At 42.3% G+C, this 24,614-nt stretch overlaps 1 pseudogene; it reads left to right on the top strand.

The window, feature by feature from the left end:
* The window catches only part of LOC118913589 (calpain-8-like), a 77,098-nt pseudogene that overhangs the window by 23,786 nt on the left and 28,698 nt on the right, over positions 1-24,614 (top strand).

The following is a 24,614-nucleotide window of genomic DNA, read 5'->3' as shown; positions in this document are numbered from 1 at the left end:
GGATGGGTATTATGTCTTCACTAAATGTTTGATAAAATTCAGTGGTGAAGCATCTGGTCCAGGCCTTTGTTCTTTGGTAGGTTTTTGTTTACCAGTTCAATTTCTTTGCTGGTAATTGGTCTGTTCAGATTTTCTGTTTCTTCCTGGGTCAGTCTTGGAAGGTATATTTCTGTAGAAAGTTGTCCATTTCTTCTAGGTTATCCAGTTTGTTAGCATATAATTTTTCATAGTATTCTCTAATAATTCTTTGTATTTCTGCGGTGTCTGTAGTGATTTTTCCTTTCTCATTTCTGATTCTGTTTATGTGAGTAGACTCTCTTTTTTTCTTGATAAGTCTGGCTAATGTTTTATCTATTTTGTTTATTTTCTCAAAGAACCAGCTCTTGCTTTCATTGATTCTTTCTATTGCTTTATTCTTCTCAACTTTATTTATTTCTGCTCTAATATTTATTATGTCCCTTCTTCTACTGACTTTGGGCCTCATTTGTTCTTCTTTTTCTAGTGTTGTTAACTGTGAGTTTAGACTGCTCATATGGGATTGTTCTTCTTTCTTGAGGTAGGCCTGTATTGCAATATACTTTCCTCTTAGCATGGCCTTCGCTGTGTCCCACAATTTTGCGGTGTTGAATTATTGTTGTGATTTGTCTCCATATATTGTTTGATCTCTCTTTTTATTTGGTCATTGATCCATTTGTTATTTAGGAGCATGTTGTGAAGCCTCCATGTGTTTGTGGTATTTTTCATTTTCTTTGTGTAATTTATTTCTAGTTTCATACCTTTGTGGTCTGAGAAACTGGTTAGTACAATTTCAATCTTTTTGAATCTACCGAGGTTCTTTTTGTGGCCTAGTATATGATCTCTTCTTGAAAATGTTCCATGTGCACTTGAGAAGAATATGTATTCTGCTGCTTTTGGGTGTAGAGTTGTGTAGGTGTCTGTTAGGTCCATCTGTTTTAATGTATTGTACTGTGCCTCTGTGGCTTCACTTATTTTCTGCCTGGTTGATCTGTCCTTCAGAATGGGTGGAGTGTTGCAGTCTCCTAGAATGAATGAATTGCATTCTATTTCCCCTTTTAAATCTGTTAGTATTTGTTTCACATATATAGGTGCTCCTGTGTTGGGCGCATAGATATTTATGATGGTTATATCTTCTTGTTGGATTTACCCCCTTATCATTATGTAATGTCCTTCTTTGTCTCTTGTTACTTTCTTTGTTTTGAAGTCTTTTTTGTCTGCTAGAAGTACTGCAACTCCTGCTTTTTTCTCTCTATTAGTTGCATGAAATATCTTTTTCCATCCTTTCACTTTTAGTCTGTGTATATCTTTGGGTTTAAAGTGAGTCTCTTGTAGGCAGCATATAGATGGGTCTTGTTTAGTATCCATTCAGTGACTCTATGTCTTTTTTGATTGGTGTATTCAGTCCATTTACATTTAGGGTGATTATCGATAGGTAAGTACTCATTGCCATTGCAAGCTTTAGATTCGTGGTTATCAAAGGTTCAAGGTTAACTTCCTTGCTATCTAATTGTCTAACTTAACTCACTTAATATGCTATTATAAAAATAATTGAAAGGTTCCTTTCTTTTTCTCCTCCTTTTTCTTCCTCCTCCATTCTTTATATATTAGGTATCATATTCTGTATTCTTTGTCTATCCCTTGATTGACTTTGGGGATAGTTAATTTAATTTTGCATTTGCTTAGTAATTAGCTGTTCTACTTTCTTTACTGTGGTTTTATTACCTCTGGTGACAGCTATTAAACCTTAGGAACACATCCATCTATAGCAATCCCTCCAAAGTAGACTGTAGAGATGGTTTGTGGGAGGTAAATTCTCTCAGCTTTTGCTTATCTGGAAATTGTTTAATCCCTCCTTCAAATTTAAATGATAATCTGGCTGGATAAAGTAATCTTGGTTCCAGGCCCTTCTGCTTCATTACATTAAACACATCATGCCACTCCCTTCTGATCTGTAAGGTTTCTGCTGAGAAGTCTGATATTAGCCTGATGGGCTTTCCTTTGTATGTGATCTTATTTCTGTCTCTGGCTGCTTTTAATAGTCTGTCTTTATCCTTGGTCTTTGCCAGTTTTATTACTATATGTCTTGGTGTTGTCTTCCTTGGGTCTCTTGTGTTGGGAGATCTGTGGATCTCCATGGCCTGAGAGACCATCTCCTTCCCCAGATTGGGGAAGTTTTCAGCAACTACCTCCTCAAAGATACTTTCTGTCCCTTTCTCTCTCTCTTCTTCTTCTTCTGGTACCCCTATAATGCAAATATTGTTCTGTTTGGATTGGTCACAGAGTTCTCTCAATATTCTTTCATTCTTAGAGATCCTTTTTCTCTCTGTGCCTCAGCTTCTTTGTATTCCTCTTCTCTAGTTTCTATTTCATTTATCGTCTCCTCCACCATGTCTAATCTGCTTTTAATACCCTCCATTGTGCTCTTCAATGATTGGATCTCTGACCAGAATTTACTCCTGAATTCTTGAATATCTTTCCGTATGTCCATGAGCATGTTAATGATTTTTATTTTGAACTCCCTTTCAGGAAGATTCATGAGGTCTGTGTCATCTTTCTCAGGAGTTATATTAATTTTACTCTGGACCAGGTTCCTTTGGCATTTTGTATTTGTATATGGCGCCTTCTAATGTCCAGAAGCTCTACTCTCTGGAGCTACTCAGCCCCTGAAGCAATGTTGGGGGTTGCGGGGCAGTGGTATTGTTGCCTGGGGGGAGGAAAGAGCTGTTTCCTGCTTCCTGGCTGCTATGCCTATCTCCACTCCCTGAACCATTCATTGGGCTGAGAACAGAGGTATAAGCCTCTATGCTTTGAGTTTGTAGTTGCTATAGACAGATCTTTCCTCTGGCTGGCCTAATGCCAGGGTAGGGTTTGCCAGTTTGCGAGCCAGGTGGGGCTGGCTGGGAGAAAGGCTCAGTAGGCTGCGTATCACAGAGGGAGTCCTAGGAGCTGTGTAGTCAGCCAGGGAGCTGGAGAACTGAAGATCGTGAAAGCTCCCAATCTGCTGGGCAGAGTGCACCTGGACAATTTTTTCTACCTGTCATTTCTCCTGAGCAGTAAGCTCTGTGCAATCCTTGCCCCCTTAGCATCCCTCTTGTTAAGGGCTTCCTTGTTAGGAAGTCTCTCAGACTGCCCGCCTTTCTTTTGTCCAGAGCAGCCGGATATGGATCCCTGCTTTCCACAAGTGGCTGGAATCTCAGTCTCTCCAGGAATTCTGCCTGTCTTAACTTTCCAACCCCCTAATCATGAGAGTGTTATGAAAGCACCATGAAATGTTGGTTTGTGCTCCCAGAGCAGATCTCTGGAGTTAGGTATTCAGCAGTCCCAGGCCTCCACCCCCTCCCCGCTCCATTTCTTTTCCTCCTGCTGGTGAGCTGGGGTTGGGGAAGGGCTTGGGTCTGGCTGCATCACAGCTTTGGTACGTTACCCTGTTCTGTGAGGTCTGGTATTTTCTCCAGGTGTATGTAGTCTGGCACAGTCTTCTTTCCTGTTGCTCTTTCAGGATTAGTTGTATTAATTATATTTTCGTATTATATGCAGTTTTAGGAGGAAGCCTCTGTCTCACCTCTCATGCCACCATCTTTAATCCCTTCTTCCGGGCCACTCTTGCAGAAAGAATGACTCCCAGTGTCCTTTGGCACCTACATCAGGTCAGTCACATTCCGGGGCTGGTAGCACACAGCTCTGCCTGGAACTGCAGCCTGATTAAGAGGGTTTGCATGGTGAAAGCTGGGTTACCACCCTCATGGACTTATTCTCCACTCAGGTCTGCAGTGAAGCTGAAGCAGAAGCCATTACCAGTCAGAAGCTGGTCAAGAGTCACGCATACTCTGTCACTGGAGTCCAGGAGGTAAAATTGGGCAGGGGGAGTGACAAGCAACATGTAATGATATCACTGCAGGTCCAGGGCGTGCTTGTAGGGGGGACTCATAAATAGCAGGGGCAGGTGGAATGTATATGTGGATTGGAGATAGACTGCCCAGGTGCCCCTCCAGCTACCACCACCTATGGACTAGGTAATCCTGGACAAGTCCACCCCAGAGTCTCAGATACTTGAGCTGTAAAGTGCAGATACTACCAGTACCCAGCTCATAGGATTCATGAGGTTTAAATTAGGTGATAATGCAGTGGAGTGCTCACTGCTGGGCCCTGTCTGCTGTGTGCTCAGTCATGGCTCCCATCACACTTGATGGGAGGTTAACTATCATTAAATCTCTGAGTCAATCTTAGTCAACTATGAAACCAAGTGCAAGTTAAGGCAAACATGAACTTGTTTCATGGCTAGATTCACTGTTTATTCAACCACAGTGGGAAAAGTAGAGTAGTTAGTCAAGGCCTGAAAGCCTGGGTCAGCAGGAAATGTGTATGTGGCTGTTTAGGGACCCCTGGAAAAGTGGATGCTAATCCTCCTGGTCTGACCCAGTTGTGGGCAGCAGGACACAGTGATTCAGAGAAACTGATCAGACTCAGGAATCTGTGGGGTGCGGTGGAGTGGATAGGGGCCTGGAGTGATGGGTATGTTCCTCTTGCCCCAGCCCTTGCCTCCCTCTGCAGAAAGGAACCAGGTATGGTTACTACAGCACTCCTGTCCACAAATTACACAGCCTGTTCAGAAAAGAGCACTAAATGGCTCTAGGCTGGGAAAAGTGAGGCAAAATCCACTTAGCTGTGGCCTGTGATCCTGGATCCCTGCTCAGCATTTGCAAGTTTGGCAGCTCAGTGGAATCTTGCTCAATGCTGAGGGTTGCCTGGCCTCCACCCAGCCCGCTGCATGACCCAAAGATGACGCCACCTCTGAAAGTCAGATTCTTCCCACTCCACAAACCCTGGTCACTCCAACAAAGGCCAGCCCTCAGTGCTAAGAGGAGAGGACACCAAGAAAGTGGAGCTCCATCCTAGCAGCCTGCTGGCCCCCTAGGTGGTGATGAATGGAGGGGTGCTTAGCCTCCTGGGGAGCTCACTGGGGCAGGAATCACCCCATAAAGAGTTAGTGACCTGAGCAGGGAGAGGTTCCTGGGCAGGCCTCTCACCAGCAGTCAGCAATGGGGGCTGGTGCCTGAGGCCCCTTGGTGCCCTGGGGCTGCTGAATCCTGAAACCTGGGTGGCCATGGTGCAGGAGGCTGGAGGGAGAGGGGAGCCCCTCCATTTGTGTCAGCACTGTCAATACTTGGTGGCCCTGGGAAAGGAATTAGAATTTCCTAGTGCCATTGATGAAGTACCAGAGATGGGACGGTCATAATAATTACCCCCCTCCCAATACATCCCAAGCTGCATGTGTGCCCACTGGGCCGTGTGCACCTGGAACACCACTGTGCTTTGAAGGGAGCTTTACTGCATCTCATCACATGTGGTCACTGCTCATAACTGCAAGACCCTCTTCAGGTTGGTGGCAGAAAGGAACAGTGTCCTCAGATCAGCCTCCTGTGTGAAAGATGTCTCCTCTACTGCCGAAGGTCAAACAAAACCCATAACTACCTCAGTTCTGCCAACTGCCCAAAAAGATGTCACAGCCAAATGAAACTGAAACTCCAGATTTTGGCCGTGTGACCAACAGCTGTCTATTCAGCTCCTGAAAGGCCTAATTTCATGCTTCCCTCCCCCTGATGCCTCCCAATCTAAAGCAAGTGGGGACAGGGCCTGGGTGGGAGGTGGTGCCTGGTGAGGTGTGTGCCTCCACCTGGAGCTGCAGCCAGGATGTGTGCATCCTGTGTCAGTCCCCTCCCTGCCTCTGACCCGCAGATAGGGGGGGGAAACACGATGAGATATCAAAGATCTGAAAGGACCAGCCAGGGGACTCAAGGCTTAACAGTGCAAGAGTGGTGCTGAGAGGGCACCTCTCATATTTATTGATCAAATGGTTGTTAACAACAATAAAATTCTGTATAGGGGACTCAATACACAATCATTAATCAACCCCAAGCCTAACTCTCAACAGTCTCCAATCTTCTGAAGCGTAACAAACAAGTTCTTACATGGTAAACAAATTCTTACATGGTGAACAATGCAAGGGCAGTCCTATCACAGAAACTGTTTCTGTTTTTATCACGCATCATGAACTATTATTGATTGATGAACTATAAACAATCAAGTCAGATATGCTTATTCATTTGATTTTTATATTTGATTTATATGTGAATCCCACAATCCTGACTGTTCCCCATCCCCAAGGTTAGAGCCCTAAGCTCAGCCCAATGTCTAGTCAAGAAAAATTTTGGGGTCAGATTTAAAATTCTCCAAAGTGTCTCCCCTGTTCTTTGTTTATAACAAGCACATTCTGAAATTTGGTTCTGACCAGATGAATGTTTCAGTGAATTAAGGAGGCCCAGGAGGTCTCCTGCCTGTCCCTCAGGGTCCTGAGAGGCCTATGTGAGGCTGGCATGGGGAGCCCCAGTTTTTAGGGGGGTAGGGGAGCTGTCCCTGTGTTACTGAAAGTGTTCAGAGAAGGATTTTTCCAGGGTGACTCAGTCCTTCAGACATTGCCTACAAGGTTCAGGAAACCTACCTTTGTAAAGGCCAGGTAGCTGGAGATAGTGCTGAGCAAAGCATGTGGGTACTGCCACAGAAAGGCCACCAGCAAGAGGCCCTGGGGGGCACTACTTCAGGGAAACTGCCACAAAGGGGGGCCTGATTGTCATTCTTCAGGCACAGGAGAGGACCACATTTGCATGCTCAGGTGGTCAGACCCCTCATGGCATCTCCACTGATGACTGACAGATAAACCAGATGATAACTTGCTACCCTGTGCCAGTGGCAGGCTTTCGGGGACAGACACTCCCCTGTGTTCTCTCTTGGACTTCCTCATTCCTGAGACCAGGCACCTGCAGGGAGTGATCAGAAATGAAAAACTTGCCTGGAGAGTGAAATTCGAGCAAAGCCATGGCACAGTGTTCCCTCCTGTGTTGGGGGCCTGTGTCCCCTTCCCAGACACTGCTCCCCACCATGGTCTGAGAGCCTTTGTGCCTTCTGCAATTATTTTTGGGATTCCACCTCTGGCCTTTAGGGGGAATTTGGCTGTAGTAAACAGCTTGCACAGTACAAACTTTTCAGGAATGACCCCTTCTGTTTCATTTTATAAAAATTTAATCTTGTTATCTTTCCTGAATGCACCAGAGTGGGATTGCATAGGTCCCAGGCAGAGAGAAGAGATGGACATGAAGGCTGAAGATGGAGAGTTCTGGTGAGGGCAGTCCTGTAGTTGAGGGATCATGGCTAGCAGGGTGGGGGCAGAATCTGCAGGTGTTCCAGGAATGCTAGGTGTTTCCCACTGGGGGCCTTCATTCTCCCTTTCGTGCTGGCATCACCTCTGGACCCAGCTCTCTGCTGAGCCCTCTGGTCCCACTGTCCCCAGGATGTCTTTTCTGAATTTCTTGAGGCAGTTCTCTCAGTTGGAGATCTGCAACCTGTCCCCAGACTCTCTGAGCAACGAGGAGGTACGCAAATGAAACCAGGTCCTGTTCAGCAGCTGCTGGTCTCAGGGCTTCACTGCCAGGGACTGCCAGAACTACCCAGATGAGGGTGGGCTGCTGAGATCCCTGCTGGCTTGTCCTCCTCCCGCAAGCTCGGTATCTTTGCATGTCTGTCTTGGGGCAATGCCTTTTCACTCTGCTCTCTGGCTCCTGGGCATCCCTAGGAATCCCTGGGGTTTAGAAGCCAAGGCAGAGAGGGTGGACAGTGGCTCTGCAGCCCCTCAGCTGAGGTCTGAGCTCAGGTGACACCATTCTTCAGTCTCTGTTCAAACTGTTCCTGCTTCACCCACCGACCCCTGGCCCCAAAGACATGCTTCCTTGTACTAACTGGCACTTGGCGTCCTGTGCTACAGCCTCTGTTCTTTTCTCAGGCTCTGACTCTCCACACGCTGACAAGTGTCCTGCTGAGCTCTGGGGCAGTAGCTAATGGTGTGCTCAGGGGCACTGGGACAGCATCTGCTATTTCAATAGACGGCATCCATCAGAGCAGCCTTTCTGCTTTGTGTTTGTGGGGGTGGTTGGAGGTCTGACCATGTGGCGGGGATGGCCACACACAGGCCATGCTGGGGTCATGCCCTGCTCTTCTGGGAATCCCGGGAGCTCCATCTCTGGTGCAGACAGTCTGGTGCAAACACGTGGCTGCACTAACCCGGCCTTGTCTCATTACTGGTGGGGCTCCATTCCGGTTCTTGCAGATCACTAACGTACACACTCTAGGCTGCTCCTAGGTGAATCCTGGGGCAGCACCCTAGGAAGAAACTCTGAAAAACGACCTCACACTTCCAAGGTGGAATGAAAGATCGCACCCAGCTCTCTGCACCCCCACCTCCCCAGGCCTCATGTTGCCAGGGCCCCAGGGACACATTGACTTGAGGCCTGCTTACCTCCCATGACAGAGCTCACGCAGGGCTGTGCACAGTGTCGCAGATACCACTCATAATAAAATGCCATGTGAGTGGTGTCCTGGGCCTTGGTTCTCCTTCATGCAACTCCAATGGATATGAGCAGGTGGCAGATATGAGCAGGCAGCAGACGGTGGTGCTCCCCTCACTGACATGGGGCCCTGGGAGGCCACCCCCTGTTTGGGCCTGTTTTCCTTTTTTTTTTTTTTTTTTATTAAGGTGTCATTGATATACACTCTTATGAAGGTTTCACATGTAAAACATTGTGGTTACTACATTCACCCATACTATCAAGTCCACCCCATACCCCATTGAAGTCACTGTCCATCATTGTAGTAAGATGCCAAGGAGTCACTTCTTGTCTTCTGTGCTACACTGTCTTCCCTGTGACCACCCCCCCCACACCATGTGTACTAATCATAATACCCCTCAATTCCCTTCTCCGTCTCTCCCCACCCACCCTCCCCCACCCAACCCCACCCCTCCCCTTTGGTAACTGCTAGTGCCTTCTTGGAGTCTGTGAGTCTGCTGTTGTTTTATTCCTTCAGTTTTCTTCACTGTTACACTCCACAAATGAGGGAGATCATTTGGTACTTGTCTTTCTCCGCCTGGCATATTTCACTGAGCATAATACCCTCGAGCTCCATCCATGTTGTTGCAAATGGTAGGATTTGTTTTCCTCTTACGGCTGAATACTCCATTGTGTATATGCACCACATTAAAATTTTTTTTTATTATTTATTATTTTTTAATTTTGTTATCATTAATCTACAATTACATGAAGAACATTATGTTTACTAGGCTCTCCCCTACACCAAGTCCCCCCCACAAACCCCATTACAGTCACTGTCCATCAGCATAGTAAGATGTTGTAGAATCACTACTTGTCTTCTCTGTGTTGCACAGCCCTCCCTTTTCCCCCACCCTCCACATTATACATGCTAATCATAATATCCCCTTTCTTCTTCCCCGCCCTTATCTCACCCTACCCTCCCATTCTCCCCAGTCTCTTTCCTTTTGGTAACTGTTAGTCCATTCTTGGGTTCTGTGATTCTGCTGCTGTTTTGTTCCTTCAGTTTTTCTTTTGTTCTTATACTCCACAGATGAGTGAAATCATTTGGTACTTATCTTTCTCCTCCTGGCTTAGTTCACTGAGCATAATACCCTCCAGCTCCATCCATGTTGTTGCAATTTGTAGGATTTGTTTTCTTCTTATGGCTGAATAATATACCATTGTGTATATGTACCACATCTTCTTTATCCATACATCTACTGATGGACCCTTAGGCTGCTTCCATTTTTTGGCTATTGTAAATAGTGCAGTGATAAACATAGAGGTGCATCTGTCTTTTTCGAACTGGAGTGCTGCATCCTTAGGGTAAATTGCTAGAAGTGGAATACCTGGGTCAAATGGTAAGTCTATTTTGAGCATTTTGAGGAACCTCCATACTGCTTTCCACAATGGTTGAACTAATTTACATTCCCACCAGTAGTGTAGGAGGGTTCCCCTTTCTCCACAACCTTGCCAACATTTGTTGTTGTTTGTCTTTTGGATGGTAGCCATCTTTACTGGTGTGAGGTAATATCTCATTGTGGTTTTAATTTGCATTTCTCTGATAACTAGCGATGTGGTGCATCTTTTCATGTGTCTGTTGGCCATCTGAATTTCTTCTTTGGAGAACTGTCTTTTCAGCTCCTCTGCCCATTTTTTAATTGGATTATTTGCTTTTTGTTTGTTGAGGTGGGTGAGCTCTTTATATATTTTGGATGTCAAGCCTTTATCGGATCTGTCATTTACAAATATATTGTCCCATACTGTAGGGTACCTTTTTGTTCTATTGATGGTGTCCTTTGCTGTACAGAAGCTATTCAGCTTGATATAGTCCCACTTGTTCATTTTTGCTTTTGTTTTCCTTGCCCAGGGAGATATGTTCATGAAGAAGTCACTAATGTTTATGTCCAAGAGATTTTGGCCTATGTTTTTTTCTAAGAGTTTTATGGTTTCATGACTTACATTCAGGTCTTTGATCCATTTCTAATTTACTTTTGTGTATGGGGTTAGACAATGGTCCAGTTTCATTCTCTTACATGTAGCTGTCCAGTTTTGCCAGCAACATCTGTTGAAGAGATGGTCATTTCCCGATTGTATGTCCATGGCTCCTTTATCAAATATTAATTGACCATATATGTTTGGGTTAATGTCTGGAGTCTCTAATCTGTTCCACTGGTCTGTGGCTCTGTTCTTGCGCCAGTACCAGATTGTCTTGATTACTGTGGCTTTGCAGTAGAGCTTGAAGTTGGGGAGCGAGATCCCCAACCACTTTACTCTTCTTTCCCAGGATTGCTTTGGCTATTCGGGGTCTTAGTGTTTCCATATGAATTTTTGAACTATTTGTTCCAGTTTGTTGAAGAATGTTGTTGGTAATTTGATAGGGATTGCATCAAATCTGTATATTGCTTTCGGCAGGATGGCCATTTTGACGATATTAATTCTTCCTAGCCAAGAGCATGGGATGAGTTTCCATTTGTTAGTGTCCCCTTTAATTTCTCTTAAGAGTGTCTTATAGTTTTTAGGGTATAGGTCTTTCACTTCTTTGGTTAGGTTTATTTCTAGGTATTTTATTCTTCTTGATGCAATTGTGAATGGAATTGTTTTCCTGATTTCTCTTTCTATTGGTTCATTGTTAGTGTATAGGAAAGCCACAGGTTTCTGTGTGTTAATTTTGTATCCTGCAACTTTGCTGTATTCCGATATCAGTTCTAGTAGTTTTGGAGTGGAGTCTTTAGTGTTTTTTATGTACAATATCATGTCATCTGCAAATAGTGACAGTTTAACTTCTTCTTTACCAATCTGGATTCCTTGTATTTCTTTGTTTTGTCTAATTGCTGTGGCTAGGACCTCCAGTACTATGTTAAATAACAGTGGGGAGACTGGGCATCCCTGTCTTGTTCCCAATCTCAGAGGAAAAGCTTTCAGCTTCTCGCTGTTCAGTATGATGTTCGCTGTGGGTTTTTCATATATGGCCTTTATTATTTTGAGGTACTTGCCCTCTATACCCATTTTGCTGAGAGTTTTTATCATGAATAGATGTTGAATTTGTTGAATGCTTTTTCAGCATCTATGGAGATGATCACGTGGTTTTTGTCTTTCTTTTTGTTTATGTGGTGGAAGATGTTGATGGATTTTCGAATGTTGTACCATCCTTGCATCCCTGGGATGAATCCCACTTGTTCGTGGTGTATGATCCTTTTGATATATTTTTGAATTCAGTGTGCTAATATTTTATTGAGTATTTTTGCATCTACATTCATCAGGGATATTGGTCTGTAATTTTCTTTTTTGGTGGGGTCTTTGCCTGGTTTTGGTATTAGGGTGATGTTGGCTTCATAGAATGAGTTTGGGAGTATTCCCTCCTCTTCTGTTTTTTGGAAAACTTTAAGAAGAATGGGTATTTTGTCTTCTCTGTATGTCTGATAAAATTCTGAGGTAAATCCATCTGGCCCGGGGGTTTTTTTCTTGGGTAGTTTTTTGATTACCACTTCAATTTCTTTGCGGGTAATTGGTTTGTTTAGATTTTGTGTTTCTTCCTTGGTCAGTCTTGGAAGGTTGTATTTTTCTAGGAAGTTGTCCATTTCTTCTAGGTTTTCCAGCTTGTTAGCATATAGGTTTTCATAGTATTCTCTAATAATTCTTTGTAATTCTGTTGGATCCATCGTGATGTTTTCTTTCTCGTTTCCAATTCTGTTGATGTGTGTAGATTCTCCTTTTCTCTTAATAAGTCTGGCTAGAGGCTTATCTATTTTGTTTATTTTCTCAGAGAACCAGCTCTTGGTTTCATTGATTTTTTCTACTGTTTTATTCTTCTCAATTTTGTTTATTTCCTCTGTGATCTTTATTATGTCCCTCTTTCTGCTTACTTTAGGCTCATTTGTTCTTCTTTTTCCAATTATGATAATTGTGACGTTAGACTCTTCATTTGGGTTTGTTGTTCCTTCTTTAAGTATGCCTGGATTGCTATATATTTTCCTCTTAAGACTTCTTTTGCTGGGATTCACAGTAGTTGGGACTTTGTGTTGTTGTTGTTGTCATTTATTTCCATATATTGCTGGATCTCCATTTTAATTTGTTTTTTGATCCACTGACTATTTGGAAGCGTGTTGTTAAGCCTCCATGTGTTTGTGAGCCTTTTTGCTTTCTTTGTACAATTTATTTCTAGTTTTATACCTTTGTGGTCTGAAAAGTTGATTGGTAGAATTTCAATCTTTTGGAATTTACTGAGGCTCTTTTTGTGGCCTAGTATGTGGTCTATTGTGGAGAATGTTCCATGTGCACTTGAGAATAATGTGTATCCTGGTGCTTTTGTATGTAGGGTTCTATAGATGTCTATTAGGTACATCTGTTCTAGTATGTTGTTCAGTGCCTCTGTGTCCTTACTTATTTTCTGTCTGTTGGATCTGTCCTTTGAAGTGAGTGGTGTGTTGAAGTCTCCCAAAATGACTGCATTGCATTCTATTTCCTCCTTCAATTCTGTTAGTATTTGTTTCACATATGTTTTTGTGCTCCTGTATTGGGTGCATATATATTTATAATGGTTATATCCTCTTGTTGGACTTTGCCCTTTATCATTATGTAATGTCCTTCTTTATCTCTTGTTACTTTCTTTGTTTTGAAGTCTATTTTGTCTGATACTAGTACTGCAACACCTGCTTTTATCTTCCTATTGTTTGCATGAAATATCTTTTTCCATCCCTTGACTTTTAGTCTGTGCATGTCTTTGGGTTTAAGGTGAGTCTCTTATAAGCAGCATATAGATGGGTCTTGTTTTTTTATCCATTCAGTGACTCTCTGTCTTTTGATTGGTGCATTCAGTCCATTTACATTTAGGGTGATTATCCATAGGTATGTACTTATTGCCATTTCAGGCTTTAGATTCGTGGTTACCAAAGGTTCCAGGTTACTTTCCTTACTATCTCAGAGTCTAACTTAACTCACTTAGTATGCTTTTACAAACACAATCTAAAGGTTCTTTTCTATTTCTCCTCCTTTTCCTTCCTCCTTCATTTTTTATATATTAGGTATCAAATTCTGTACTTTTTGTCTATCCCTTGATTGTCTTTGGGGATAGTCAATTTAATTTTGCATTTGCCTTGCAATCAGCGGCTCCACCCACCCTACCATGGTTTTACTACCTCTGGTGACAGCTCTCCAACCCTAGGAACACTTCCATCTATAGCAGTCCCTCCAAAATAGACTGCGTACATGGTTTGTGGGAGGTAAACTCTCTCAGCTTTTGCTTATCTGGAAACTGTTTAATCCCTCCTTCAAATTTAAATGATAATCTCACCAGATAAAGTAATCTTGGTTACAGACCCTTCTGCTTCATTTCATTAAATACATCATGCCACTCCCTTCTGGCCTGTAAGGTTTCTGCTGAGAAGTCTGATAGCCTGATGGGCTTTCCTTTGTATGTGATCTTATTTCTGCATCTGGCTGCTTTTAACAGTCTGTCCTTATCCTTGATCTTTCCCATTTTAATTACTATGTGTCTTGGTGTCGTCTTCCTTGGGTCCCTTGTGTTGGGAGATCTGTGGATCTCCATGACCTGAGAGACTATCTCCTTCCCCAGAATGGGGAACTTTTCAGCAACTACCTCCTCAAAGACACTTTTTATCCCTTTCTCTCTGTCTTCTTCTTCTGGTATCCCTATAATGCGAATATTGTTCTGCTTGGATTCGTTCTCTCAATATTCTTTCATTTTTAGACATCCTTTTTTCTCTCTGTGCCTCAGCTTCTTTGTATTCCTCTTCTCTAGTTTCTATTTTATTTATTGTCTCCTCCACCATATCCATCCTGCTTTTAATACCCTCCATCGTGTTCTTCAGTGATTGGATCTCTGACCTGTATTCATTCCTGAGTTCTTGGGTGTCTTTCCGTACCTCCTTTAGAATGTTGATAATTTTTAGTTTGAACTCCCTTTCAGGAAGAGTCACAAGGTCCATATCATTTAAATCTTTCTCGGGAGTTGTATTAACAATTTTACTCTGGACAAGGTTCCTTTGGCGTTTCATGTTTGTATATGGGGCCCTCTCGTGTCCAGAAGCTCTATTCTGGAGCTGCTCAGCCCCTGAGGCAATGTTTGGGGTTGCAGGGGAGTGGTACTGGTACCTAGGGGGAGGAAAGAGCTGTTCCCTGCCTCCTGGCTGCTGTGCCTGTCTCCACAGCCTGAGCCAGTGGTCTGGTCACACAGGTATGTTTTTGTCCTAGAGCAGCCAGATATGGATCCCTGCTTTTCACAAGCAGCCAGGATCCCAGTCTCCCCAGGAACTCTGCCTGTATTAACTTTCCAACCCAGTAGTCATGCAAGTCTCATGAAAGTACCATGAAATGTAGGTTTGTGCTCCCAGAGCAGATCTCCAGAGCTAAGTATTCAGCAGTCCCAAGCCTTCCACTCCCTCCCTGCTCTGTTTCTCTTCCTCTCACAGGTGAGCTGGGTTGGGGGAAGGGCTTGGGTCCCGCCTGGCCACAGCTTTGGTACATTACCCTGTTTGCTGAGGTCTGCTCTTTTCTCCAGGTGTGTGCAGTAGGACGCTGTCCTCTTTCCTGTTGCTCTCTCAGGATTAGTTGCGCCAATTAAATTTTCTAATTGTATCCAGTTCTAGGAGGAAGCCTCTGTCTCTCCTGTCATGCCACCATCTTTAATCCCCTTGCACCACATCTTTTTTATTCATTCATCTACTGATAGACACTTAGATTGCTTCCACTTCTTGCTATAGGAAATAGTGCTTTGATAAACATAGGGGTGCATATGTCTTCTTGAATCTGGGGTCTTGTTTTCTTTGGGTAAATTCCTAGGAGTGAAATTCCTGGGTCAAATGCTATTTCTATTTTTAGTTTTTTGAGGAACCTCTCTCCATATTTCTTTCCACAATGGTTGAACTAATTTATATTCCCACCAGCAGTGTAGAAGGGCTCCCCTTTCTCCACATCCTCAGCAGCATTTGTTGTTCTTAGGGTTTTCAATGCTGGCCATCCTTACTGGTGTGGTTTTAATTTGCATTTCCCTGATAATTAGTGATGTGGAACATCTTTTCATGTGTCTGTTGGCCAACTGAACTTCTTTAGAGAATTGTCTCTTCATATCCTCTGCCCATGTTTTAATAGGGTTATTTGCTTTTTGGGTGTTGAAGTGTGTGAGTTCTTTATATATTTTAGATGTTAACCCTTTGTCAGATATATTGTTTACAAATATATTCTCCCATACTGTAGGATGCCTTTTTGTTCTACTGATGCTGTCCTTTGCTTTTTATTTTGATGTAGTCCCATTTGTTCATTTTTGCTTCTGTTTATCTTGCCTGACAAGATGAGTTTAGGAAAAAGATGCTCATGTTTATATTCAAGAGATTTTGGCCTATGTTTTCTTCAAAGAGTTTTATGGTTTCATGACTTACATTCAGGTCTTTGATCTGAGTAACTTTGGAGTTTACTTTTGTGTATGGGGTTAGACAATAATCCAGTTTCATTCTCTTACATGTAGCTGCCCAGTTTTGCCAACACCAGCTGTTGAAGAGGCTGTCATTTCCCCATTGTATGTCCATGGCTCCTTTATCATATATTAATTGGCCATGTATGTGTGGGTTTATATCTGGACTCTCTATTCTATTCCAATGATCTATGGCTCTGTTCTTGTGCCAGTACCAAATTGTTTTGATTACTGTGGGTTTGTAGTAGAGCTTGAAGTCGGGGAGTGTAATTCCCCCCAGCTTTTTTCTTCCCTCTCAGGATTGCTTTGGCTATTCGGGGTCTTTTGTGGTTCCACATGAATTTTAGAACTATCTGCTCTAGTTTGTTGAAGAACGCCATTGTTATTTTGATAGAGATTGCATTGAATCTGTAGATTGCTTTAGGCAGGATGACCATTTTGACAATATTAATTCTTCCTATCCATGAGCATGGGATGTATTTCCATTTATTGGTGTCTTCTTTAATTTATCTCATGAATGTCTTATAGTTTTCAGGGTATAGATCTTTCATTTTCCTTGGTTAGGTTTATTCCTAGGCATTTTATTCTTTTCGATGCAATTGTGAATGGAATTGTTTTCCTGATTTCTCATTCTGCTAGTTCATCATTAGTGTATAGGAATGCAGCAGATTTCTGTGTATTGATTTTGTATCCTGCAAATTTGCTGAATTCAGTTATTAGTTCTAGTAGTTTGGGGATGGATTCTTTAGGGTTTTTCATGTATAATATCATGTCATCTGCAAACATTGACAATTTAACTTCTTCCTTACCAATCTGGTTGCCTTTTATATCTTTGTGATGTTTGATTTCTATGTAGGCCCTACAGAACTATGTTGAATAAAAGTGGAGAGAGTGGGCATCCTTGTCTTCTACCCAATCTTAAAGGAAAAGCTTCCAGCTTCTCTCTGCTAAGTATGATGTTAGCTGTGGGTTTGTCATATATGGCCTTTATAATGTTCAGGTCCTTGTTGGGCCTGTTTTCTAACCTGAAAATGGAGTAGTGGTGCCCACCTTCAGCAGTGCTTTAACTGGGTGATGTCATGAATGTGATGTATTATTATTATTAGGGCCCATTATCTTCCTCCAGTTCTGTCATGGAGTAAACAAAATATGTGTGGGGATTGCAGTAATGTTGCATTTGGGAGAAATTCAAGTCTGCTCACCATTAGCAAGCTCTTAGAAAATGCATAGGAAGTTTGCATAGATGATTCTGGGAGCTCAGAGCCTCAGGGGTCCCTGAGGTGTCTGTACACATGGAGTCACCATCCCATCTGTGCTGCCAGCCAGCTTCCGGGAGGAGATGCATTACTCCTGCCCTCCAGTGATGATGTGAGTGTAGAAGATGACAGAGCTGTCTCCTATCGAGCCTGCAGACTTGCTTTAAAATCCACACATTTGTGCCCTAAATAAAAACTCTGGAAGTGGAGATTCTTAAAGATTGAAGCTGCATTAGTAATACTACTCTTAAGAAAATACAGTAATCAGTGGCTTTTGAACCCCTGTGAGTTGGACCACGTTGGACTTTCATTTAGCGGATGTAAGAACCCCCCTTCCTCAGGGGCATACCATCATTGGCCATTCAAATTGCTGAGGCCCTAGTGTGGAGACACTGGTCAGGCCAGCCTCTTCAACTCTGCTTTGCTATTGACTCTGTCATAGAGTGCTGGGTGCCCTTGGGTGACCCATCTGCCCTCTCTGTGCCCTGGCTTGTGCAGTCACTATTTCAAGAGATTTTTTTAACAAGTCATCTTGGACTCTTCCTGAAAGGGAGTTCAAAATAAAAATCATCAACATGCTAATGGAGGTACAGAAAGATATCCAAGAACTCAGGAATGAATTCAGGTCAGAGATCCAATCACTGTGGAGGGTATTAAAAGCAGGTTGTATGCAGTGGAGGAGATGATAAATGAAATAGAAACTAGAGAAGAGGAATACAAAGAAGCTGAGGCACAGAGAGAAAAAAGGATGTCTAAAAATGAAAGAATATTGAGAGAACGAATCCAAGCAGAACAATATTCGCATTATAGGGATACCAGAAGAAGAAGACAGAGAGAAAGGGATAAAAAGTGTCTTTGAGGAGGTAGTTGCTGAAAAGTTCCCCATTCTGGGGAAGGAGATAGTCTCTCAGGTCATGGAGATCCACAGATCTCCCAACACAAGGGACCCAAGGAAGATGACACCAAGACACATAGTAATTAAAATGGGAAAGATCAAGGATAAGGACAGACTGTTAAAAGCAGCCAGATGCAGAAATAAGATCACATACAAAGGAAAGCCCATCAGGCTATCAGACTTCTCAGCAGAAACCTTACAGGCCAGAAGGGAGTGGCATGATGTATTTAATGAAATGAAGCAGAAGGGTCTGTAACCAAGATTACTTTATCTGGCGAGATTATCATTTAAATTTGAAGGAGGGATTAAACAGTTTCCAGATAAGCAAAAGCTGAGAGAGTTTACCTCCCACAAACCATGTACACAGTCTATTTTGGAGGGACTGCTATAGATGGAAGTGTTCCTAGGGTTGGAGAGCTGTCACCAGAGGTAGTAAAACCACGGTAGGGTGGGTGGAGCCGCTGATTGCAAGGCAAATGCAAAATTAAATTGACTATCCCCAAAGACAATCAAGGGATAGACAAAAAGTACAGAATTTGATACCTAATATATAAAAAATGAAGGAGGAAGGAAAAGGAGGAGAAATAGAAAAGAACCTTTAGATTGTGTTTGTAAAAGCATACTAAGTGAGTTAAGTTAGACTCTGAGATAGTAAGGAAAGTAACCTGGAACCTTTGGTAACCACGAATCTAAAGCCTGAAATGGCAATAAGTACATACCTATCGATAATCACCCTAAATGTAAATGGACTGAATGCGCCAATCAAAAGACAGAGAGTCACTGAATGGATAAAAAAACAAGACCCATCTATATGCTGCTTATAAGAGACTCACCTTAAACCCAAAGACATGCACAGACTAAAAGTCAAGGGATGGAAAAAGATATTTCATGCAAACAATAGGGAGATAAAAGCAGGTGTTGCAGTACTAGTATCAGACAAAATAGACTTCAAAACACGGAAAGTAACAAGAGACAGAGAAGGACATTACATAATGATAAAGGGGTCAATCCAACAAGAAGATATAACCATTATAAGTATCTATGCTCCCAACACAGGAGCACCCACATATGTGAAACAAATACTAACAATTGAAAGGGGAAATAGAATGCAATGCATTCATTCTAGGAGACTTCAACACTCTACTCACTCTGAAGGACAGATTAACCAGACAGAAGCTAAGTAAGGAGACAGAGGCACTGAACAACACAATAGAACAGTTGGACCTAACAGACATCTACAGAACTCTACACCCAAATGCAGCAGCATACACATTCTTCTCAAGTGCACATGGAACATTTTCAAGAATAGATCATATACTAGCCCACAAAAAGAGCCCCAGTATATTCAAAAAGATTGAAATTGTACCAACCAGTCTCTCAGATCACAAAGCTATGAGACTAGAAATAAATTTAGCAAGAAAATGAAAAATTCCACAAACACATGGAGGCTTCACAACATGTTCCTAAATAACCAATGGATCAATGACCAAATAAAAGCAGAGGTCAAGCAATATATGGAAACAAATGACAACAATAATTCAGCAGCACGAAATCTGTGGGATGCAGCCTTTTGAGGAAAGTATATTGCAATACAGGCCTACCTCAACAAAGAAGAACAATCCTATATGAGAAGTCTAAACTCGCAGTTAATGATACTAGAAAAAGAAGAACAAATGAGGCCCAAAGTCAGTAGAAGGAGGGACATAATAAAGATTAGAGCAGAAATAAATAAAATTGAGAAGAATAAAGCAATAGAAAGAATCAATGAAAGCAAGAGCTGGTTCTTTGAGAAAATAAACAAAATAGATAAATGTCTAGCCAAACTTATCAAGAAAAAAAGAGAGTCCACACACATAAACAGAATCAGAAATGAGAAATGAAAAATCACTACGGACACCACAGAAATACAAATAATTGTTAAGGAATACTATGAAAAATTATATGCTAACAAACTGAATAACCTAGAAGAAATAGACAACTTCCTAGAAAAATACAATCTTCCAAGGCTGACCAAGGAAGAAACAGAAAATCTGAACAGACCAATTACTAGAAACGAAATTGAACTGGAATAAAAAACCTACCTAAGAACAAAACTCCTGGATCAGATGGTTTCACCTTTGAATTTTATCAAACATTTAGTGAAGAACTAATACCCATTCTTCTTAAAGTTTTCCAAGAAATAGAAGAGGAGGGAATACTTCCAGACTCACTCCATGAGGCTAGCATCACTCTAATACCAAAACCAGGGAAAGACACCACAAGAAAAAGAAAACTACAGACCAATATCCCTGATGAACATAGATACAAAAATATTCAACAAAATATTAGCAAACCGAATTCAAAAATACATCAAAAAGATTATCCATCATGATCAAGTTGGATTTATGCCAGGGATGCAGGGATGGTACAAGATTCAGAAATCCATCAACATCATCCACCACATCAACAAAAGGAAGGACAAAAACCACATCATCTTGTGCATTGAGCATTGACTCCCCTATACAGAATTTTATTGTTGTTAACAACCATTTGAGAGATTCCCTCACAAAAAAAAAGTACACACTTCCAATTGTAAAATAAATAAGTAACCGGGATGTAATGTATAGCATAAGGAATATAGTCAAAATATTGTAACAACTTGGTATGGTGATAGCTGGTACCTAGAATTATCATGTATACAAATGTTGAATCACTGTGTTGTACACCTGAAACTAATGTAATACTGTGTGTCAACTACCCTTCAATAAAAAATAATTATCTACAAAAAAAAAAACAACCACATCATCATCTCCATAGATGCTGAAAAAGCATTTGACAAAATTCAACATCCATTCGTGATAAAAACTCTCAACAAAATGGGTATAGAGGGCAAGTACCTCAACATAATAAAGGCCATGTATGACAAACCCACAGCCAACATTATACTTGACAGTGAGAAGCTGAAAGCTTTTCCTTTAAGCTCGGCAACAAGAAAAGGATGCCCACTCTCCCCACTTCTACTCAATATAGTACTGGAGGTCCTAGCCATCTCAATCAGACAACACAAAGAAATAAAAGGCATCCAGATTGGCAAGGAAGAAGTTAAACTGCCCCTGTTTGCAGATGACATGATATTGTACATAAAAAACCCTAAAGAATCCACTCCAAAACTACTAGATCTAATTTCTGAATTCAGGAAAGTTGCAGGATACAAAATTAATACACAGAAATCTGTGGCATTCCTATACACTAACAATGAACTAGCAGAGAGAGAATTCAGGAAAACAATTCCATTCACAATTGCATCAAAAAGAATAAAATACTTAGGAATAAACCTAACCAAGGAAGTGAAAGACCTATACTCTGAAAACTACAAGACACTCATGAGAGAAATTAAAGAAGATACCAAGAAATGGAAACACATCCAGTGCTCATGGATAGGAAGAATTAATATTGTCAAAATGGCCATCCTGCCTAAAGCAATCTATAGATTCAATGCAATTCCTATCAAAATACCAACAGCATTCTTCAATGAACTAGAGAAAATCATCCTAAAATTCATATGGAACCACAAAAGACCTCGAGTAGCCAAAGCAATTCTGAGAAAGAAGAATAAAGCTGAGGGCATTACGCTCCCCAACTTCAAGCTCTACTACAAAGCCACAGTAATCAAGACAATTTAGTACTGGCACTAGAACAGCCCATAGACCAGTGGAACAGAGTAGAGAGCCCTGATATAAACCCAACCATATATGGTCAATTAATATATGATAAATTAGCCCTGGACATACAATTTGGAAATGACAGCCTCTTCAACAGATGGTGTTGGCAAAACTGGACAGCTACATGCAAGAGAATGAAACTGGATTATTGTTTAACCCCATATACAAAAGTAAACTTGAAATGGATTAAACACTTGAATGTAAGTCATAAAACCATAAAACTCCTAGAAGACAACATAGGCTAACATCTCCTGACTATAAGCAAGAGCAACTTCTTCAAGAACCATCTCCTTGAGAAAGGGAAACAAAAGCAAAAATGAACTCATGGGACTACATCAAATTAAAAATTTTTTGTAGGCAAAGGACATATCGACAGAATAAAAAGGCATCCTACAGTACAGGAGAATATATTTGTAAATGACATATCTGACAAGGGGTTGACATCCAAAATATATAAAGAACTTACACACCTTGGCACCCAAAGAGCAAATAACCCAATTAACAAATGAGCAGAGGATATGAAGAGATGGTTCCCCAAAGAGGAAATTCGGATGGCCTACAGACACATGAAAAGATGCTCCACATCACTAATCATTAGGGAAATGCAAATTAAAACCACAATGAGATATCACCTCACACCAGTAAGGATGGCCAGGATCGAAAAGACTAAGAACAACAAATGTTGGTGAAGATGTGGAGAAAGGGGAACCTGGTGGAAATGTAAGCTAGTTCAACCATTGTGGAAAGCAGTATGGAGGTTCCTCAAAAAACTAAAAATAGAAATACCATTTGACCTGGGAATCCCATTCCTTGGAATTTATGCAAAGAATACAACTCATATTCAAAAAGACATAAGCACCCCTATGTTTATTGCAGCACTTTTTACAATAGCCAAGATATGGAAACAACCTAAGTGTCCATCTGTAGAAGAATGGATAAAGAAGATTTGGTACATATACACAATGGAATACTATTCAGCCATAAGAAAGAAACAAATCCTTCCAATTTCAACTACATGGATGGAGCTGGAGGACATTATGCTCAGTCGGATAAGCCAGGCAGAGAAAGACAAATGCCAAATGATTTCCCTCATTTATGGAATATAACAATGATGCAAAACTGAAGGAACAAAATGGCAGCCAACTCAGAGACTCCAAGAATGAACTAGTGGTTACCAAAGGGGAGGGATGTTTGAGGGTGGGTGGGGAGGGAGGGAGAAGGAGAGTGAGGGGTATTATGTTTAGTACACATTGTGTGTGGGATCAAGGGGAGAACAATGTATCACAGAGAAGGGACATAGTGGATCTCTGGCAACTTGCTGCACTGATGGACTGTGACTGCATTGGGGTATGGGTAGGGACTTGATAATATGGGTAAATGTAGTAACCACATTTTTTTTCATGTGAAACCTTCATAAGAGTGTATATCAATCATACCTTAATAAAAAAATTTTTAAAAGTCATCTTTGAGAATGAACAAAACAGCAGCAGACTCACAGAACCCAAGAATGGACTAACAGTTACTAAAAGGAAAGGGACAGGGGAGGATGGGTGGGAAGGGAAGGATAAGCAAGGGGGAAAGAAAGGGGGCACTATGATTAGCATGTATAATGTGTGTGTGGGGCACGGGGAGGGTTGTGCAACACAGAGAAGACAAGTAATGATTCTACAGCAGCTTACTATGCTGATGGACCGTGACTGTAATGGAGCATGTGTGACTTGATGATGGGGGGAGTCTAGTAACCGTAATGTTGCTCATGTAATTGTATATTAATGATACCAAAAAAAAAGTCATCTTTGAAATAAAGCAGTCTTTTAAAATATCCGTAGGTGGTGCAGCAGGCTCGCTTCTTAGCTGTTAATGATTACTTGTTGTGCATTATTAAACGGCTTCCTCCTGAGTGGGAGGGTGTCTCATCTGCAGGCTACAGCATCGAGCACCCGGAGGCCCTGGGCTGATGGACAGAGGATCAGCTTTGGGGCTGCTTCGGGCTGTGACCTCAAGCAGGGGCTTCAGGAGCCCCTCCAGAAGGGGTTTCCAGGGCCAAGAGTAGTTTTTGTGCCTGTGACCTGTCGGTACGGCCTCTGGTGGCTAATCTCCTCTGGACTTTGTCCTCTTCTGTCCCAGGAACTTGCCTCTTACCCAGAGATCTCTCTTCCTTGAGGGGTGGGTTTGTCTTCACAAGCTAGAAGCCCAGAAAGGGTGCATTAGCCATTCCCTGGGAAGACATGGAGATTACTCCTGGAGACCCAGTAGCCCTGGGACCACGGGACCTTGAACAGTCCCTTGTCAAGCATGTCAGGGTGCTAGTGGGCCAAATGGACAAGTGGATTCCAGGCTGTCTGCTGATGTGTGTGTGTGGTGGTGGGGGGCCGGTCAGGGAGAGAGGGCATGCCAGACTGCCTGTGAGGAAAACTGCTGGAGCCTGCCTACTGGGCCACGTGGCCAGTCATGCTTCTGGAGGGATGATGGTAGTCTCCCTTTTGTCTCATTCTTCCCCATCCCCTTGGCCCCTAGGGGAACCATCACCTTCCAGCCACTTACTGGACCAACCACCAGTTCAAAATCTGATTGGATGAGGTAGACGACTGCCAGGAGGAGAGCGTCGGCAAGCCCTGCTGATGGTGCCGCTGGGTCTGGGGCAGAAGAACTGCAGGTGACAGAAGCAGATAGGACAGGCATGCTTAGCATCTGCTATGCTGCCTACAAGGTACTCCCGAGCTGGGGTCATCTCTTTTGCACACGCAATGTCTTTAGTTGGGAAATTTTGGCTAGTAGTTGGAACACATCTTCCCTATTGCTTGGATACTCCTAACCGAGCATTCTTCTTCCTACCCTAAATGCCTCTTCCACTGACCTTAACTGCAGCCTGATTCCACAACTAGAGATTCACTCCTA

This window comes from Manis pentadactyla, chromosome 9 (genome assembly GCF_030020395.1).
Source record: "Manis pentadactyla isolate mManPen7 chromosome 9, mManPen7.hap1, whole genome shotgun sequence".
NCBI classification, from domain to species: domain Eukaryota; kingdom Metazoa; phylum Chordata; class Mammalia; order Pholidota; family Manidae; genus Manis; species Manis pentadactyla.
Note: the sequence above shows the minus strand (reverse complement) of the source record. Positions and strands in the feature narration are given on the sequence as shown.